Below are 21,385 nucleotides of genomic sequence, written 5' to 3' on the forward strand. Positions count from 1 at the left end.
ACTTCAATTGATCACAGGTCCACCAGAAGTCAAGGGAGAGAAAAAGGGAAGACTGGGAAAGGCTCACACCCAAGTGCCCTCTGGACCCAAGCATGCATACCCCAAATACTTCACTCCTTAGAAGGCAGGAAGAGAAAAATGGAAAAAGCATAGGCAGGCAAGCCAAAGTCTGCAGTGGGACAGGACTTGGGAACAGCACTGCAAACCAAGGGTTCCATTTTTTCACATGGCCAGAACAAGAAAAACAATTCCCCATATATATTAACAGAAGGCATGGAAATGTTTCTACATGAGTGCTCAGACAGGTGATCCACAAAATACATGCACCATTCCAAGGGAATTAGAAATTCCAAGCCAATTAGGAAAAAAATGCACTGGGAAAATATTTGGCCCTGTTGAAGTGTTTACATGAGGAGTGCAAATGTTTTGATTAATAGGTAAGAGAAACATGTTGAAAAGGGATATGCAAATTAACTCAAAAAGGTGGAATATCTCTTTTACAAAAGGAGATGCATATTGCTAACTTTAAGAAATCAAACTTAAGAAGATTTCAAAACACTGTGGGAATCCCCAATACATCTCAGTCTTCCTGTTTTGAACCACTGTCATGTAATTGAAACTACATTAGCTTAATGTGAATCATTCTTGATTTATGCTGATGTAAATAAGAACTGTTCAGATAAAACAGATAAGAAATTAAGCTATACAGTGAAGAATGATGGGATAAGTTGGTTTCTAATCTCAAAAATGGAGATAGGTTGATTAACATCCTTTTATGAAACATTTTAGCCTGCTGGAGCTGCTCAGGTCAGATTAACTTTACACAGGCAAAATGCCTGCTGAGATACAATCCAAATGGAAGTTGTTCTTTATATATTCCTTTCTGGTTCTGGCCTAAAATTCAGAGGCTCTAAAGCAGGTTTCATAAAAGAGAGTTGTGCTGGGAAAATAGTAAAAGGCTGTTTGGAATCTTCTAAAAATAGACAAATCAATTAAGTGTTTTTGCCTGGTATTGATCCACACTAATTATTTCAGTGGTGCTTCATGGAGTTTATCAAGCTGTTAGACAACTATAAGCACAGTTACTACTACAGATAGAGGGTTCTACAAACAAATCTAAAGGAAGGAGGTCCCTTGAATGCTGTGACATTAATCTGGCTGGGGCAGGAATCCTTTTGCTTCTTGGGATTTCCTAACCACTCTATGAGATAAAACAGGAAAGACTTTCTACAGCTAAGCCCTCACAATTGCCATTGTCCCCTCTCTCTGTTCATTCTTAAAACATCTCTGAAAGAGCTTTTGGTGTGAGTAACAAAGCACAGTGGATTCTAAACTCAAAATAATAGGATGTGATTTACCACAAAACACAGACAACTTCAGCTAACGCAAATTGCTTTCAAAGGCTTAGATTTCGGAGGCTGGGGAAATGCATGCCAGGAGGTGCAGAGCAGAGCTTCAACCGGGGTTTCTTCCTGTAAGACTTTTGTTTGCACACAGAGAACTGCTCTGTGAACCAAACCAACACACCACTGCACCAGTGCTGCAAAGGGACTCACTACTGTCAGCTCAGCTGGGGAACAGCTCTGGCTCAGGGCTGTGGTGAAACACACTGCTGGGACTGAGCACTGTCAGTAAGGAGGGTATTGTGGTACTGCTGAATCAAAGCTGGACAGGCAGACCCTCGTCTTCCACATCATTCAACTGACAGCTGGCTTTGGAGGGACTGCTCAAAGAAAATTCCTGCCATTTTCCAGAAGATGGTTCACTCCAAAGGCTTCTTCCCCAACAGCAAGATGGATAATGTGATCTCAGCAATCATCTTTTTCGTTACAGTGTACCCCAAAACACTCCCAGAAAGCCTGGAGCCCTCAGGCATTCCCAGAATTCTCATGCCACATCCACCTCAGCCACCTCCCATTTGCTGCTAGAAGCACACCACTGGAAGTGGAGGGACAAGAAATTCACTATTTCAGACTATTTTACCTGAAAACACACACACACATACACAGAGAATTATAATTATGACCCAGGGTCACAGAGGCATAAATTAACCTTGGAGATGGCGTGATCTCTACCCAGCATTTTACAGAGTTTTGTGGTAATTCTGTGTGTTTCATGTGTACTTGAAATTTGCTTTTACTTTGGTTTAAAATGGCCACTAAAGAGAAAAGCCCAGCATTTTGGAATCTCCAGCAAAGGATGAATCACAGTCCTGGAGTCATCTGTAACCTGCTGCTCCAAGGGCTCTGGAGCTGGTTGCCTCTGCCTGGGATGCTTGTGGGCTGGGAGCCTGCAGCTCCAATGGGAAATGGTGGACACTCACTTCAGTTTTTCCAGAACCATTTTCTGTGATGGACCACTTTGTAGAAAGTTTTTATTTTAATTAATTGCCCTTCCTAATGTGGAAAAAAAGCCAAAGTTGTGCCAAGCTTCTGGATCAATTCCAGTGCTGAAAGAAATTGCAAGCCCCAAACTATTAGTTTGTCTTTGAATAGTATCACCACTGAAAAACAAACCACCCCACTGGTAAGGCTACCTTGTTACAGACTAAGGGATAGACCCCCATGGCCTGTGTGGGGTTTATAATGCAGAATAGTTAGAGCCACTCTTCTGCTGTATGGTGAGAAATTCTTCTTACTTGTGCCATTACCAAGTGCTCAGACTGGGGAGAAAGATAATTATTTTTTTTAAAAAAAATTCGCTTCAGGACTTATTACTAGTTTTCTTTTGAATTCCCTTCACTACATTACTGCTAATTCCATTATTTTTTATGAACTACATTATTTTCAAAGTGTCCATTCCTCAAAACTACACAAAGCATCTTCCCTTTCAGTCATCACAAATTCACTTATTGCCACAACTCCCCTCCCTCAGATGAGCAGCTGAATGTCCCAGTTCTGCCAAAAGCAAGGAATGGGCCAAGCAAAATATGGCAGAGGTGCCAAGGAGAAGAAATTTGCTGAGTGCCCTCAGGAAACCCAGAACAGGTGGATGCAGCATGCCCAGAAGAGACCATGCTGAAAGGGCAGCATGGAGATGTGGCAGCAGAGCAGGTGGTGCTGGAAGCCAGGCCAGAGCACAGTCCCATTTTATTTTAAAGAGGAACAAAAGTGTCTCTCTCTGAACAGGGTTTTAGGAATTTTGTCTCCCTTGCAAGTGATAAAGGGGAACTGTAAACCTGCAGAAGTTAGACACAGTTTAAAAGGGCCCAAAATGACAGAGGATGTATCAGTATAAAGGTCAGTTTAGACAGAAAAATATTATTCTCAATTTAGCTGCAAAGTTTTCCACTCAAAAAGCACAGTTTAAAGCCTCCCACCTAACCTTTCTCTATTAAAAAATGGGGTTGGAGTCCTTTGTCTGCAAGCCAAGCAAAACAAACTCCAAGAGCTGTTTTTTTTCATAAATCATGACAGCATCACTGCAGAAAAGAAAAGCAGCTTGGGAATTTCAGGGCTCACCAAAACAACTGAGACCAGGGTTCAGTCCTGGAGAGAGACACAAAAGCCCAACCCAGCTCTGCAAAAAGAGGTGATGAGAGATTCCCAGCCATTAATCTTTGACAACAAAGCATCATCTTTAAAATGAGAAGCAATTGCAGCCACTATCTCAGGTTCACCTCACCCCTTAAACTGTAAATTGCACAGATCAATCTTATGAGGAATCCAGAGGACAGAGTGTCTGATTTCAGTTTTCTACATGCTTTATACAGGGTTGACCAGAAAAGTCCAAGCCAATTTCTACAGTGAACTTAACACTGTTTCTGTACACCAAGTGCATATTTCTAGTGAGTTTATGGACACAGCCACAGCAAAAGTAGATTTCTTGGTTTATGAAAGATTTGACAAAATGGGATTTCAGCTCCAAGTAGAAGAAGTCTGGCTGTGTTTTAAAAGATGTTGAAGAAGTTTAAGAGAACCATATTTAAGATCAAACAGGTTTTCATTCCAGCCATTGAAAAATATTTTTAATATTGGAGTTACACTGAAGAATATTGCAAACCAAGACATTTCCAACAAAAAAAAAAAAAAAAAAAAATCCAAGTGCTTTATTTTGAAACTGGAGGAATTTTCTTTCTTTGAATACTTACAAAACTTCCTTCTAAACAAAACACCCAAAACACTTAGAAAACACACATATCTGAGCATTACTGAATCTGCTCTTCACCCCTTCTTCTCCAGGAACTTTCTTAAGGCTTTGACTCCTATGATGTCTGAGTGTCTTGCTGCAAAGAACACCCAGCATCCCTCTTTTACAGGAGGAGGAAATTAAAGAGGAAGCCCAGCTACACAGAAGTAGTTTGCTCAAGATCAACCAGTAAAAGCAAAACAGATAATAGCACCTAGTCTGCCCCACGTTAAGAAGCATTAGATTCCACTGATCAAACCATTTGGCCTGGAAAATGCAAATCTTCATGGAAGTGTCTGTATTTTCTTTTTTTATTTGATGAACTCCATGTCATGTCTGCCAGCAGAGATCAGGCAGACAGGCTGGGAGTCTGTATACTGGACATCATTGTGGCTAAGGGTTTCCAGAGGATCCTGCAACCCAAGCAAGTCCAGGGAATAAAGAGCAGTTGAGATGTAGGCACCAAAATTTATTTTCTAGAGCTTTCTGAAAAGCACGCAGAGCAGGCTCCAAACCCTTTACAAACATCACTGTGAAGATGTGAGGGATTGGAGGTGTTTTGGAAAACTTAACCATGTCCATGTGCTTCAAGCAGGAGCTTGAAAACATGGCCACAAAGATCTTCCTGCAAATAGCTATCCCATTTGTGTAAAATCTGGGACTATGGACACAAGGGCTGAAATCAGTGCCAATGACTTTCATGCTTTCATGACTGGCTTCCTCTTACCACAAATATTTTTGTGATTATTTTTTTCAATGTAGATATTTAAAAAAAAAAAAAAAAAGGCAGTAAAATAAGTGGACTGAAAAAAATAAGTCTGGGGTGTTTAAGCACTTCTGAAGGTTTGTGGCAGAGTTCACACAAGCAAGATTGGTTCAGTTCCCCCATTGTTTGGCTGCAGTTTTTAGAAGTATCATGGGGTGAGCGCAGACTTAAGGGCAGGGCTTGATCGCAAGGCTCCAGCAGGAACAGGGCTGATGTAAAAGCACTGGTCAGGGTGCAGGGCTGGGAGCTGCCAGCTGAATTTTCTGGAACCGCCATGGAACAGAAACAAGCCATGATGCAAACAGCTGAACTCATTTTTTTTTAATTTGAGCTCATTTTCAGATTGCTTCAAAAAACTATTCCCTGCTCATTCCATTACAAAACGTGAAGTTTACTCCAGAATGACTCACTCTGTCACCAAGGGAGAAGGTATGATCTGCCACATGTGTCAGAAAAAGCCTATGAGGTAATTTTCATTCTCTCAACATATGAAAACTATTATTTCCTCACATAATGAAAATGCAAGGATGTAGGTGGCAATCCCCAGATGGACACAAAAATGAAAAAAACCCTGGTGGATTGCTAATCACATTTTGAAAAAAATAAATGTATTTCAATCATAACGAATATTTCTGTGTATGGGAAGAAGGTTTTTCTCATCTGCAGCATCCACATAACATTTGGCAATAACAGCATAATCCAGAACTCATGTGTGACTGTATCTCATTTCTGGTGCTCACATTTCATGATGAGTTGAGCTACCCACGAAATTCAGGTGCCATAAAGGAGAAGTATCCACATAGAGCATATCTTTTGCTTCCTCTGTAGTTTCATTACTCTTTGGTACACTTCCAGATCATATGAAATACAACCCCACCAAGTTTTCTGGACCCTCAGCATTTGAATTAAGCACTCACAGATGTTCCCTTTGCTCTCTTTTAAGCATGATGGATCCCCTCACTGCAGGCTCTCCACCGAGGTAGAGTTGTTGTCTTATTTTGAAAGGAATTTCAGAAAACATTTCAGCTCATCTGTGGAATTTTCCATCTGAGTGTTGTTATCTATTTGCACTGTCACCACACTCCAGAGGCCAGCCTCTTGCAAGGGCCCTACTCTAAAGGTACTGATGAAACTTACATTGTTCCCACTACAAGTTTCCCAGAGGACTGTGACAAAGCAAAACACAGCATTTTTTATTTTTAATTACCTCAAGCTAAAAAGACAGAGGGGAAAAAGAAGTTTCCAGGGAAAGGAACCAGGACTGAGGATTTGTCTGGTGAATCAGTAGGGTCAGTGCTGTAACTCTGCTGCCTGTGAAAGTGCCACTGAGACAGAGCAGAGGATCTGTGCAGTTCTGCTCTCAAACCGGTGAATTTTTCAAGCAGCATTTCACAACAGCCAGACTGGGAGCATCTCTTTCCCAAGATGGGAAAAAATCTCCTGATTTCAGTCTTCAGAAACACACAGTTGAACAAACAGTGTGAATACTTCACGTGTGCTGAGACCTGCCTTGAGTGGAAGGTGATGTATCCAGAAAGGGCTTGGTGGGCAGGGGTGAACCTCACCTCCTTTAGCTGCTGAGGTGGGACACCCACACTGCAAACCAGCTGCTATTTGCACTCCAGCTCTGAAGGGCTTCTTGTCCTCTGGAGGGCTGCTGGGCCTTCCGAGGGCCCCTCTCAAACCCCTAGGGCTCAGCTCAAAGCAGCCCTTGGTGAAGCAGGAGAAATTCCACTATTTCACCAGCTCACACCAGATAAGAGTTACACAGACTGCAAGGCTGGGTGGCCACCATCAGACCCGTATGTTGAGAAATATTGAACCATTCTGGAAAGTGTGAGCGGCTGCACAGAAACCCATGGAGAAATAAGCTCGTGGCTTGTGTGCATATACCAGCCTGCCTTAGAGGGCAAACAAGATTAGAGACACAGCTGGAAGAGGAGCCCCATCCTCAGCAGCAAGGCTCAATTTCACAGCATTTGGCAATCAACTCTACTCTCCATGCCAGCACTGACTGAGCTGGCACAGCTGGCAGAGCCCAGCTCTTGTGCCCACTTTACAGCACAGGTTTGCTGCTCTCCTGGGTTAAAGAATCCAACCTTGACACAAGCAGGACCCGAATATAACACAGCCTTCCTACAACAGGAACCCAGCACAACTGCTGCAGAGGCACAGCTGCCCAGACAGCCATCATCATCACCATCATCATCATCATCATCCTACCACCTGCCCAGGCCAGAGCTGTGCAACAACTCCTTTACCACCCTGAACCTAAATCCAATTCTGTGCTCAAGGAAGCAGCAGAGAATACCACCAGAAGCCAGTGCTACAGGCCAGAACTCCTCTCCTGCCTCTCCAACCAGCAGCATGCCCTCCAGCTCCCAGCCTCAGTGCAAAGTGCCTGCAAATCCTGCAAAGGGAGCAACCAGAGTCTGCTCCACAAGCTGGGACCTCGCACAGCAGCTCAGTGCTGGGGACACAGAAAAGGCTGTCCTCCGGCTTTCCTCAGCCACAACAGCAGTGATGTTCACACAGCTATGGGAAACAGCAGAGGAATACAACTCCTGGGCTGCTTTTCATACACATTTCCCTTCTCTCTGGTAGATGGGTTTGAACTTTGACTTCAAACCCACACCTTCAGGTGTTCTGAAGGGTGATAGCACACCAGGCACCATCAAGGAGCAGGAGCAGCCAGAGCATGGCTCAGCATGGAGCATGGGCTCAGTGACTGTAGCAGCAGAGTAACAAGATGTGCTACTCGTGGGGATTTAGGGATGCAGGTAATCAGCCAGATTTAAGAAATTTTTGCAGAGACAGCAAAAGATATGTCATCTCTGCAGGATTTTAAAAGAAATTTAGGTACCTGTTCCAAGTGGGAAAGTGTTCCTAGAGGAAATATTTTTCAGAAGAGATTAAAAAGATTTTGACAACTCAACCTATTTTCTTCTAGTTCTTGGATATTTACTAGCTTACTAACATTTTCCCCACGCCTGAGAACTCACACGGCCAAGGCAGAAAGCCAATGCAAACACTCAATCTGACTCTTCCAACTGAAAAATGTAGTGAAAAGAGGAACTTTTGGGGGGTAAATGCAGCTCATCTGCAATGGTGGCTTTTATTATAAAAGGGCCAGTGCCAAGTTTCCTTGTTTTCTCCTCCCTCCTTTCAGATCTGCGCTGTCATGAGAGCCTGAGACTCCATAGAACAGAGTTCTATTCTGCATAGATTCTGCAGAAGTCCTGCTTTAGGAGGTGAAGCACCTCATAGGTGCAGCTTCCCCTTGCCTCGAGTGGTGATCAAACAAGAACCTTAGGGGCCCAATTGCCCTTGTACTCATGCCTGTTCTCTGTGCACTGACGTCAAGAGTGCTGCACATTTGTGCTGGCATAAATAGCAAGGCAGGAGAATCAATCCTGTTCAGCCAAACGCAGGTCACTTCCATCCTCTGGCCAAAAGTACTCTCAGGCTAGCATACAATTTGGTCCATTGATTTTAATATATTGGCATTTCCTCTCTCTTACTGTGTGAACACATTGTTTACAATTTCAGTAAGCCACTTTGGAAAACACTATTATAAATCAGGATACATAAAAGCTTGTCCTCTTTGCCTCCAGTGTCAGACATTGCTAGTGTGGGAGGTAGGTCAATTGGGGATACAAAAAAACCCACCTCAAGCCTTCTTCACTAATTCCTTAGTGTTTCAGGTGGGTTTCTGAAATTCCTTAGCACTTCTGGACTGGAAATCTGTTGAGCATTACAACAACCACCCAAGAGGAGTCTTGTTCAGTGGAGATATTTTAATCTACTAATTCATTTACAGTAGCCACCAGTATCCTTTTAAAGTGGCCATTGTTCACGCGCTGAATCTCTTGGTAGGGAGGCCTTGTTCATTTGCTGTTTGTGTGTTACTTTAAACCAAAGACTAAAAGGATAATCTGGATCCAATGTGTATTCCGGATTGGTTTGGCTCTTTTGTAAAGGGTAAGCACGGAGCTTCTCTTCAATTAGCAGGAGAGGAGGCAAAGCTGAAATTGCTCTATGAATTGCCTATAGTATTTGACAAGACAGTGGAGGATACGGCTGTGCTTTCCAGACCAAAGTGAGTCACCTGTTGTTTGCAGGAGCTCATGCCAAGAATGGTCAGATTTGAGCTCAAGGGAGTGCTTTCCAGAGGACTGCAGCCAACAGCTGTTTCCCTTCAGCTGGATTGTGCTGAGAATCTAGCCTCAAGTTAAAGCATGAAAAGAGAAAGTGGTGCTAGATGCCAAAAGAAGTGTGAAGGCCAAATTTCCCGATAAAATGGAAACATGGATTGTGTGAATTATCTACCCTGCTTTTCTGCTCACACACCATTCCCAGTGTAGCATGGTGACCCCATCAGGCAACCAATCAACCAATGGAGAGCACTGGAAAGTTCCTGCTTCTTCAGGAACAGATCAGAACATGAGCCTCACTAATACATATGTTCAACCTGATTCACATGTTCAAGCAGTTTAAAAGTCCAGGGATTTGGGACTCCAGGAGTTTGGGAGAGGCAATTTCCATAGTGGCCGGTGAGAAGGTTAAAGTAAGGGTGAGGGTATGTTAAATCAGTGTCCTGCTCCATCACAGACTACCTCTAGGCATAATTCTTATTGCTGACCTCCTCACAGCAGTGTAGATGCCTGACCAGCCCAACCAATTTTGGTGGGATCTTGGTGCTCTGAATCTTCATGGATCTGGAGCTTGGTCGGTTTAGTCACCTTTTTGTGATATTGTGAAAAATGCTTTCCTCCTCTGTATAGGAATTACTGTGAGAATAGCTGAGGAGCACAGAGCTCCTCCCCACTAAAGGTCTCAACAATGAACTGTCTTCCTTGCGCAGCCTGCAGCAATTTTAGCACCCATGATAAAATCCCAACCAGAACCCACACTGTGCTCTCTAAATGGCAAGTCACTGCTGAGAAACAGCACTCAAAACCCTTTTTGTCACCATCTCACAAACATAAGCCCATTTTATGCAAGATCTTAAAGAAAAAGCCTACTCTTTTCCACTGCAATTATCACCAGAAGCCTTCAGATGGTCAGTGCAGGATGCAAGAGTAATTCTCCTGCCTAGCAGCTGTAACACTTGGCCAGATTCTGCAGAGATTACAGCAATGGAGTGCCTGTCAGGGCAGCTTGCTCTTACTCCCTGCCCTTTCCAGAGGCACACATGACTACCACACCTATCATGCTTTTTAACATCACCTCTTTGCGAGGGAGCCAGAGTAGCTTATATCCCATTTCAAGAAGCCTCCTCAGCCCGCCTCCCAGAGACTGGTGATTTCCAACATGACCAGGGAGTAGAAAGCAGCTATAAAATGTTAATTTCTGTGTTAAGACTGAAAACAATTTGCAAAGCCTGAATTATTTTTAAAAATTATCACCGATTCAAAAGAAAGACATCTTTTCAATAGACTTTAAAACCAGGAAGGATCACTGATCAAGTCTGACTCCTAGTAAAACACAGGTCAATGATTTCATCCAGTGAAGCCTGTGTCCTGCCCATGCATGCAAAATGAGCCTCCCAATTAGTACTGGTTAGAGCCTTCCAGTGCACTATCAGGAAATCCTGTTTCATTGGAAGTGAAATGTGTCAGCTCCAATTACCATTTCATTTTGAAAAAAAGTATCAGTCTACAGATTTTTACAGGACAGGCCAAATGTAAAATTTTCTGTTTCACTTTTGTGATGGCTTTTTGTGTGTAATTTCTTGGAGGAATATAGAAGCATCAAAAATAAAATGTTTTGATGAATATTTAGCTTTCACATGAAAATTAAGTAAGTATGTTTACTCTTCTCTTCAGAAAAAATGGAAAACCTCATTTTCACAGTGGCATCAACAAACCAAATACAAGATCATACATAGACAGTAATGGGATTAGCAGATATATGGCAACATTCACACTCCCTTTTATGCAGTAACACCATGTTTACACCCACATGAGTAAAGGCAGTAAGGACAAAAGCCAGTTATGAGTCCCTCAAAATCTCTCAGAAAGAAACCCTTTGGCTAAAACACGTGTGTGATGTTCAGCCAGAAAAATGTGTTCTTCCCTGTATTCATATTCCCTCTATTCTACTGACGGGAAAGAAATGTCATTCTCAAGACATAAAAAAGACTACTTAATCATTGAAAGTTCTAGTGCATTTTCACACCCTGTGTCACAAAGCCTTGCTTACAGACATCAAATGATCTTCTAATTATTGAAACCTTCTTTAATTCAAGTTGCTTTGAGGCTTTCCCAGAATGTTCAGAGTTTCCTTCTAAAGAAATTCCAAATGATGGCATAGCTGACTAAATGAACCTGCATGAGCTACCCCAGCTTTTGGCCGTCTGGGGCAATTGTAAAGAAGCTTCACAGTGCAGTGCATTTTCAGGCATAACACGTACCAAAGATTTTCTCCTTTGTCCATTTTCTTATTTTGCCCCTTGAAGTTACTTATCATCACAATTATCATCACAATTTTCCCCACAGAAACTTCAAAGAATTTTAATTTAAAGAGGGATTTTCAGGGGGAAAATTATTATTCTTCTGTGATCTTCCCTACCCCTCGAATAAAAAATGTAAATAGCCAAAAATCAAAACAAACACAAACAAGCCTAGACATTTGAACTCCACAGGAAGGGTGGAGGGAAGTGTACAATTTTGAACTGGGTTCCAATTTTGAAAGCAGAACTGTGCATTAAATATCAATTTTAACATTTTTCTGCTATGTATGAATACAAAGTTCTCATCCTGTCACTTTCAGCCCTAGTGACCCTGTCCCTACAAGGACTCCACAAAGTTTTCCTTCCTGAATAGTAACTTTCTAGGAAGCTGAGCTCGAGCACAAGGAGGCTCTCCAACAGTGACACCACACTGGGACAAGTGCAGCTGGTGGTCCCAAGGACAAAGGACATGGAGCACTGAAGGAACTCGAGCATTGAGTGCACCCAACTTCGAAACACGCTCTCTCTTGATATGAGCCCGAATTTCCAGCACCATAGTACCCTTCAATATTTATGTATTTCAGGTGTTTGGTACTGTGTCAGGAGACAGGAAAATCTGAACAACCATCAACATATTCCTCAGATATGTTAAGAGACATAAATGAAAGCCCAAAGCTTCTTTGTCTGAAAGAGCAATTTTCTGACTTCAGAATTTATGCTGTTACTCATTACTAGAGTATGTGAGAACACTCCAGTTTAAATCAGAGGGAACAGAAAAATCTCTGGTGGTGGCAGTACTTTTTGAACCTCCCTACTTGAAAGCTGAACATGTACCTTGCATCCATAAAGATATTTTATTTCATCTGAGAGCAGGCAACTGTGCATTGTTAATGTTTGCAAGGACATTAAGGTCACACAGGTCAAAACCTGTGCTTGTATTAAGCTGGAGTAGCAATGATAGAACATCAATTAATTTGACAGTACAGGGAATGAGCCACAGAGGGCCCACAAACACACAATGCACTGGTTTTAAACATTAATTTCTGTTGCCACATTTGCAGCTGCCAGACATGCACTAAGTTCACCTTGATGTTGCAAGGAAGTAAGGCAGAAAGTCCATATGAATGGTTATGAGGGGAATAGTTGAGGTCAAACAATGAACTGTGTCAGATAAAGGCAGCATTGCCACATCTGAACTCAGTGGTAACCATTGAAAACCACCCTGGGCTACCTTTGGCTGTTCACCTAGAAAAGCAGGGAGTTACAAAAAGGGGGTAGGCTGGCACCTGCATATGGAATGGGGCCCCCTGCATTTTGTTTGGGAGTCCCTCTAGATTTAAGATACTTAAATCCTAATTTCCAATCCAGCTACCAAGAGATCTCTAAGCATCCCTGATACAGAGAGCATGGAAAGTTACCAACTCATGCCTTACTACACCAAACACAGCTATTATAGCACCAAATACAGCTTTTATCAACACCAAGAGTCAAACCACTAGCTGTCCCACACTCCACCCTCATTAAGCCTGTCCACCTAAGGGGGGGTGACAAAAGAAGGACAACTGTGGCAGAGGTAAGCATCAAACTGAAGGTATCAGGTGCTTACACAGAGACATAAGCACAACTATTGGTGATCCCTCAGGCATATTGCAGGGGAATGCTTTACTGTGGGGGTCCTTGGAAACTCAGAGTGGAATGGGACAATTTTTTCTCCTGCCTGAGCTTCCCTGTGACTTGCCTACATGCAGAAACCTCCTATCCAGGAAAACCTGTTGCAGGCAGTGCAAAATGGGTCATTTTGTTAAGCTGAGTGTTTTCTGCATTCCTGGCCATTTGCCACTATGGCAAATGCAGTGAGAGATAGGAAACTCCTCAGACTTGTGGGAATGACACCTCCAAAGTTACCTCAGGGACTTTTCTAAAATATACAGAGCCTTGTTCTGCTCTCAGTTACATCTGTGTAACCCATTTGACATTTCTTCTACATTCACCTCTAACACAGCGAGGTAGCTAATGAGCTCATTAAGTGCTGGACTGTGACTTGGCTGAAAAATAAGTAAACAAATTGAATATTAGACACTCTGCTACACCAGATGAGACCCTGAGACAGGATCATTGTATTGTATTGAAGATTGTATTGTATTGTATTGAACACAGCCTTTAGGAAGAGAAGGGGAATTTCCTCAGGTTCTGGGGTGGAAAATCCTTTGCATATTCCCTTGTGCTGCGTTTTGTAGGCTGATTTTCTACCAGGCAGACACACTGGACTCCAGAGATAGTGCATGTATTCCAGAGAGGCTGCATTCATGTAAAGACAAATGGGTGAATTAGATAAAATCATTTTCAGCCTTTTCACATAAGAAGCTTGGGCTTGATTGCAAGTGTCAGGCTCATAAGCATGCTCAGGAACCTGACAGCAAAAAACACAGATTTTATACATATACATATATATATATATATATATTTGTTTGTGAATTGCTTAGGGCATGACAGAAGGACCTGTTCAAATCAGTGCAAAGATCCAAGCCAGCCCTCAAGGAGGCCCAATCGAGAGATTAAAATGAAGATGCAATAGTGTGTACAGGTTCTCCTTAAATCAGCCCCACCTGGTTGAGATGGTGTGGGTGATCAGGTGAGGAAGCTTACATCATCTCCACATCTAACTGACAGATTAAACATTTCTGAGAAGTGACTCAAGCCTTTTTACATGGAATCACTGAGCAATTTCTTTCTAACTGCTGTACTACTACACTTACACCCCACTAACGTGGGTAGTGGAGCAGTAAGCTGACACACCAACTCCACTGGAGTCACTTAGAAACAGAATGAGAGCATTGGCTCAGCCTTATTGGAATAAATACCTATTACCTTTTTTTGTGAGTATTACTGTCATCAGTGATTAATTGGAATAATGAGCCATGACAGTGAGCTAGCAGAGGTTCCTGAAGATGAAAGGTATATCATACCACAGAGAGAAAACCACTAGCCTTTACAAAAGACATTCACTGTCTCTAGGGAAAATAGAAATAGTACAATTAGAGGCATACAGTAGACATTATCCCCTCCCAGAATATAGTTTTGGAGTATGAAAAAGTGGCATTTCACCCAGGGATTATGAAACATTCAGTTCTGAGACAGTGGAGATCATTTTCAGCAGCCTTCATCTGGTATTGCATTTAATATGGCATAGGAATTTAAGGGCTTAAACACTATCAGTGGGGTACATGAACAGAAATTCATACTCACATACTCACACAGAGACCATGTAGAAGTATGACCCCTCTTTTGCAATCTCATGGCTCTGCTTCCCCCTGTCCAAAGGTAAAACAACAGGAGCACACCCCTACTGCACCAGTTTCTCTCTGGGCTCTGTTCCTCCTTTGTGATGTTATATTCATACCCAATTGTTACAACCAAAAGAATAAATAAAACATTTAAAATACACACAAGTCATCTTGTTCCCCAGCAGCATGTGATGTTCAAATACACTCAGAAACACAGACATCAGACTCATGGCTTCCCTTTACAGCTGGGCTGCATAATTCCTCTAAGGCCCAACCATAAAGTTCCCTCCTACCCTGAACCCTAATGAATTCCTGTATTTCACAAGGGAATCACATCTTTTGTAGAAGAAAATATTTCCTTCTGCTGCTTCTACATTTGCAGCTTTCAAATTTCTGAGTGTTTGAGGAGGAAAGATAAATAAGAGCATGTGATTTATTTTCCTTAGCTTGACAGAAAGTGTGGTCTGAATGAGAGATTAGGGCTCCAGATGCTCTTCAAAATCATCAGTCGCTGCTTTCAATGGACATACAGCTCTTTTAAAAAGGAAATGTTTCCACAAGTCCTTTAGCTGAGGGCCAAACTTCGAAAGCTTAACCTTAAATGTGAGCATCTTCTCAAAACTTCCCCTTAGCCTTTACAGTGCTGGCACTTACAGGGTCTGACACTCTCCAGCCCTCTCACCCACCCTCTTCACTGACTTCTGCTGGGTGTGTAACTTAGATTTCAGCAGCACCTGGTGCTGGCCAGAGAGAATACACAGTCTGCTGGCACTCCTTAGGGAAGGCTTGCAAAGGCAGAAGTGACTGTCCCAGTCACTCCCCATGATTGTTGACAGTAATTATACATCAACCCACACCTTTCTCTTCCTGGCAATACTATCTGCATCTATCAATTAAAACTGCTGAGTTCTGTGCCAGGAGCCCAAGCCTGGGAGGAAGACCCTGAGAGCTACCAAAGATAAAGAAATCTTGAATGTTGAGTGCTGCCTACCTTCTCTTTATCTAATTGTATCAAGAAAAGTTTCATAAAGAGAGCCTGACGCACTTCTCACACTTGTTAATTAAATTTTGTTTCAGCGGTAATTCAGTGTTAATACTCCTCCCTTACAATGTAATGTAAGGATTTTTTAAGTGAAGGTCTTCATAAGAAAACTTACTGAGAATAGAGAATACCATCCAGGATTTGACTGAGTGACATTCTGACACATAAAGAATGGACAAAAACCAAGGATGGTTTCTTCCCAGATCAGCCCACAGCCCAGCAAATTAACACATACCCAGTCCTGAGAAACTCAGGTCAGATGTTTGGTTTTGGCTCCTGAGGGCATAGACTGCAGCCTTTTTCTTCACCTCCAGCAGCTTCCAGCTCCACTGTTTGATGGGTTTGCTATGGATGGCCTTATGCTTGCTGTATGGGGAATAGAACACAAAACATCTCAGGTTAACCCCAGAGTAAAATGAGAATTATATTTTATTTACCAAAAACATTGGCATGAAATGGAGAACCATTTCCTGTGAGGTCCTGGGTAAGACACAGGACTATTTTGAACAGGCAAGTGTTGAGGAGACAGAAAGGACAGTGACTGTGCCATTGAAAGAAAGGTTGCTTATCTGCTGCATCCCCTGGCCAGGTGGCTCCAATTGTGCTCACACAGAAAATGCCACACCTCTTCTTCCCACCTTTTCAGCAGTCCAGTCCTACCTAAGCCCCCCTGGCAGGACACCTGCAAAAGAAAGGGATTTTCTCAGGTTTAGAGCTAGCCTGATGCAGAAAAGCTCATGAGATTCTGAGTTTGGTTCTTGCAGACTCTTGCTTTTTGCTCTGCTGTGTTGATAAGCACGGATGCACATTCAGGCACTCCCAGTGAGGAGTCTTACAGTAGCATGGTGTGCCCCTGACTGAGGCTGAGCACAGCATCAGAGGAACAGATGTGATGTCAGGTACACTGCTGCTGTAATTAATCAGCTGCAATTACTGTTCAGATACATTGACATCTTATTTGACCAGCAGCACCACGAGCATGAAAGGGCTCCCTCAGCACACAGTCAGCATGATTTTACTGTATGGATGAGATAAAGCATAATAAAGCAAGGGAATATTTGCAAGGAAGAGCCTAAGACTTGGAGAGAATTAGAGTTTTGTTCCCAGCTTTACCACAGACCTCATCTGTGACTTGGAGTGAATCACTTCATTTTTATCCTGTACAATGGGGATTCTCCCTCCTCTTTGTTACTCTTATCAGTTTAGGGAAGAGTACCTGACAGTGTGAAGGCATCTAACAGCCAGCATACAGGCACCTTAAACCAGTTAAGGGCTTTGAGATGTCTCTCTAATAGTAAGAAGAAAATCTCCTTTGATAGATGTATTATACTGTTCTGCCTCATAAACACATTTGCTTGCATAACATTAATCAAGATGTGTTTTTTTCTTAGATATTTTATACAAAAAGTATCATGTTAGCATCCTGGGAACTCGGAAGATCTACTGGGTAGGCATCCACATTTGTGAACCAAGTAGAGCAAGACTGAGCACATCCTTCTTAAGGACCTCTCTTTTAGCCACTCACCTCCTGTAGTGAGCCATGGGCATCAGATGTTGAGGCAGTGTGGGAAAACCTGCAGCAACTGAGCCTCTCTTCAGAGAACAGTAGGTATCACTCAAATGTTTTGCCAGTGTTAAATGCAAGGAGACCCTACGGTCTCAGCTGAATTGGAGGGTTGGTCCTCCACAAAGGCTGTCTTTACCAGCATGTTCTACTAAAATCTAAATTTCTGAGCCGCTGATTTTTCCAACAGCAAAATCTTAAAGTCTGCCCTTAACTATCAAGACAACCTTATCTTCATGATGTTTGTGTTTTGGAAAGAGACAAACTGACTTGCATTTACTGTGTGCTGTTCCAGCCCACCACCATTCTAGCACTGCTGAATGTGTGAGTTCTGACTCAGGAGAACATTTTCATTTGAGCCATGCACAGGGGTTCTCTATGAAATAAAACCCTGCAACTCCAAATAACTCTTTGTTAACTTCAAAGCCCTGGCAAGAGCTTTGGAGCTCACAAGACACACTAAGAGCTGGCAGCTGGGACTATCAGGCTGACAAAGAAGCCTCCTGGCCACACTTACCGTGTAAACAAGAAAGGTCAGATCATTCTCCTATGGCATATGACACTGATACTGCTTCCCCACGGGGTAACTATTGGGTTACATGGACTGGCATGACCCAGCCTCTGCGTAGGAGAGTGAAGAGAGCTGTACACACCACACTCTTCTTTTGTAGGCCTCGCAAAGCAAAGCCTGATTGATGGTGTGGCTTTCTAGTGACAGTGCACAGAAAATACCTCCGGCCATGCCCTTTCCTGAAAAGGTGAACACTGCCATTCGCCCTCCTGAGAGAGAAATCTACACCTCAGGGCCCTGGCTCAGCTAAACCAGCAGCTGGCAAAAGCCCCAGCAGAGGAGAAAAGTGACTGTGAGCTGCTCCTCCAAGGCTGATCTCTCACAGGGACATTTCATGACAGAACGAGGATAGCCCAAACAGCTTTGCTTCATCCTTTGCCATTGCCTGTCTTCTCCACTGCTGTTCCACCCTGTCCTGCACTTCTCCTCTCTGCAAGGAGGTGGGACCCATCTCAATAATGGCTTCTGAAGGCAGGGACCATGTTTGCTCCACCTTTAAACAATGGCAAGCACCCTGCTCCCAGGCCCAGCAACATTAACCCTGCTAGTGCAGTTCACTGGGAGAGTTCAGGTAAGAGTGGGATCCATAGGGAATGAGTCACATAAAGGTGAGGTGAGCCAGCAGACCTGCAACACCACCAGGCCTCCAGATCATCAGAGGAAAAAAATGTGAAGTACATATTGCAAAATGTGCTTCTCGCAGACATGGAGTCACTGATAAACAATCCTCAAACACTGTTGTTCAAACAACACTTGAATCATTCTCTGACTCAGTGATCAATCAGCGACACAAAGAACAACAGTTAGCTAAGACAGCAAAAAATGTAAAAGCAGTGAGCCAAGTGTGGCATTCCCTGCTTAGACTTTAATGAGCTGGGTCATAAAATTACTGAAAAAGTCACTGTTCAGAATAAATCCCCTACAAAGCTATAACAGTGGAGCTTACACTAGAAAATGTTCATCACTGCTTTGCAGTCAATGGCAATTCTTAAAGTGGGATAGCATTTATACCTCTGTCCAGTTTCTCCCAATCTTCATGTGTTTTCACCTGACACTTTTCTATTTTCTCACTCTTGATTAATGAGCACTGAGAATCTCTCTCAAAAGAGCTGTCAGGATCAGAATACATCTGCTCCAAAAGCAGGAAAAATAATAATAAAATTAGGAGAAAAAACTTAAGTATTGCTTAAGTGTTTCATTTTTGGGCTTTGCTTGGCAAACTCCTTCTTCAATGAGTTAAAAGTGAAACAAAAAGAAGTTGCCGTGGAGAAATCCACATGACTATTGGCTCAGAGCAGTTCCCATTTGCCTGATAGAAAAAATGAAAGTTTTTCAGTAAATGACAAAACAGATATGTATGTCCATGACAGAAATTACCCATTTCTGTAGTTGCCCAAAACGATCAAGGCATGACCACACAGTTTTTTCATTTTACAGAAGTAGTTTTAGTCACTGCTTCACCACAGACAAGCAAGTCAGCAATTTTTAAATTATATTTAATTATAAAAAAAAAAATTAATTATAAAAAGCCCAACATAAGCATCCAACCCTCCCCAACCAATCCCAGCACAAGTTTAAACAACCCTCCTACGGGATTTAGGTATTTTTCTCTTGAGCAAAACAAAAGCTGCTGATCTTTGGAAACACTGAATACAGCCATGCCCATTTACATCCTAAGATGTTAATGTCCTTAAAAAAGGACTAAAAACTACTTGTGTGATTAAAAGGGCTGCAAGGCCAGGTTTTGTATTTTTAACCAAAGTAACTCCAGAAGTCAGTGACAAAGCAGGAATTCAACCTCTGAGCACCTGTCCAGCACTCTAATCCCCTGGCAACCCCCCCTGTCTGCCTGATGAAAGCAGGGTGAAGTCCAGAAGACGCATGAGGGAATCACGTTGTCCAGGTCAGCCCAGATGTGCCACCAGCCACTGCTGACATGCAGCCCGTGGTGATGTGAAGGAGGACAGTGTGCTCACACCTGGGGTCCTTCCCCAACAGGCACCTGCAGGGAGCATAAGGTACCCAACAAGTGAACCCAGGCAGCCCAAGGAAATAGCAAACTCCATTCTACAGTGAAAGGTTTTTATTTGCCCTGGCGCTATGGTGAACTGATAAGAGAAACTTATCTCTTCTCACAACACCAGCCTGATGGAAAGAAACAGAGTGCCTGCCACCCTTTCAGAAACAGTTTCGTGCTACATTTACTTTGGACAGTGACAGTGAAGAAGAAATTGGGAGCATCTGAGGCTTTAAAAACCACACAGGTTGAGAAGACCTAGGGAGGAAGGTGGTCCTGGGGTGAAGCCCCATGACAGGGCTCAGGAGATGGTGGTCTCCCAGCTGCAGCAGAAGCCTCAAAGCTGGGCAGTCACTCCATCTCTCTGAGGTAAGAATGGAGGGGGAGTTCCTCTCCCCCTCTCTCACTTTCCCCCCACCAGAGGTGAGGTGAGGATAAGCTGATGAACACACACAGGGCTTCAGTCCTGCAGGGATAAGCAGCAGAAAGGTCCCACAGACACAAGAGAAGAAGGAGGCCAGCTGCAGCTGCCAAACCTGAGCACGCATCCAGACCCCAGCAAGAGCTCCCCATGGCTTTTAAAGGACCTGTTCTCTTAGGGCTGATTTGTTTATTCCCAACCCAATATGTTATCTTTACATCGCAAAGTTTATTTCTGAACATGTCAACACACTTCTGAAAAGGTCAGACATATGAGGGCATGCACCCGTGGTGGTGCACAGGGAGGCACAGGCACAGCTGCATTCCTGGAAATCACGATTCAAAGGGTTTTCACAGCAAAGTCTGACACAGCAGCTGGGTTGGCAGACACACGTAGGCAAGCCACCAGCCTCCCCCTTTTGTTATCACTCCCATTTCATTTCTGTGCTTTGCATGAAAATCTGAGGGTTGTTTCTAAGTATAGGTTTTGCTGGCTTTGTTTGAAAGCTTGCCATAGCTCTCAGACATGATAACACCAGCAGGGTGCTAGCTGAACTATATTTATCGATGTATTTCATAAAGGAAAAACTTAAGTGCTTTTGAGAAGTTGAGGTCTTTTCTCCCTTTCTTTTCTTTGCAGCAGACAGCTTAGTTGTCACCCTGACAAGTAAGATATTACTAGGAGACCCAGGATCTGTTTACAGGCAACAATGTTTTGCATAAGCAGCTCACATTTAAATTAGACTTGAGAAATGTGGTTATTCATTTTTTTCTGTCTTTTTCTTGTTTTTAAATAAATAAAAAAGAAATTCCTTTGGTTCCTCTCATCCCTCAGCCTGCAGCTCACAGGTTATCCATTGACTGTGACACCAGCAAAGCCAGCTGATGGCTGGGGATTGCTGTCTGCTCACACCAGGAGCAGTGCCAGTGCCCAACCCACACCTTTAAACAAGGGACTGCAAGTAGGGCTGTTTAAAGTAGCGAGTCAGTGGAAAAAGCCTTTAAAACAATAAAACAGGTTAGTCTTTTCCAGATGGAAAACAATCCCCAGGGGAGCCACAGGTCCCACTGGGCACCTGGAGGTGAGCCACAGCCCTGTGCCCGCTCCTCACCTCACAAGCCCCTGCACGGCAGGGGAC

At 43.1% G+C, this 21,385-nt stretch overlaps 1 protein-coding gene across 9 annotated transcripts in view; it reads right to left on the minus strand.

Moving 5' to 3' along the window:
• The window catches only part of DUSP10 (dual specificity phosphatase 10), a 261,089-nt gene that overhangs the window by 113,094 nt on the left and 126,610 nt on the right, over positions 1 to 21,385 (minus strand). For all 9 annotated transcript variants that reach the window (XM_086878805.1, XM_086878808.1, XM_086878807.1 and 6 more), the window contains one exon: positions 15,910 to 16,040. The gene's annotated coding sequence lies outside the window, so the exon portion shown is untranslated. The remainder of the gene's footprint in view (positions 1 to 15,909; positions 16,041 to 21,385) is intronic.

Source organism: Cyanistes caeruleus, chromosome 2 (genome assembly GCF_971803275.1).
Source record: "Cyanistes caeruleus chromosome 2, bCyaCae1.hap1.1, whole genome shotgun sequence".
Classification (NCBI taxonomy): domain Eukaryota; kingdom Metazoa; phylum Chordata; class Aves; order Passeriformes; family Paridae; genus Cyanistes; species Cyanistes caeruleus.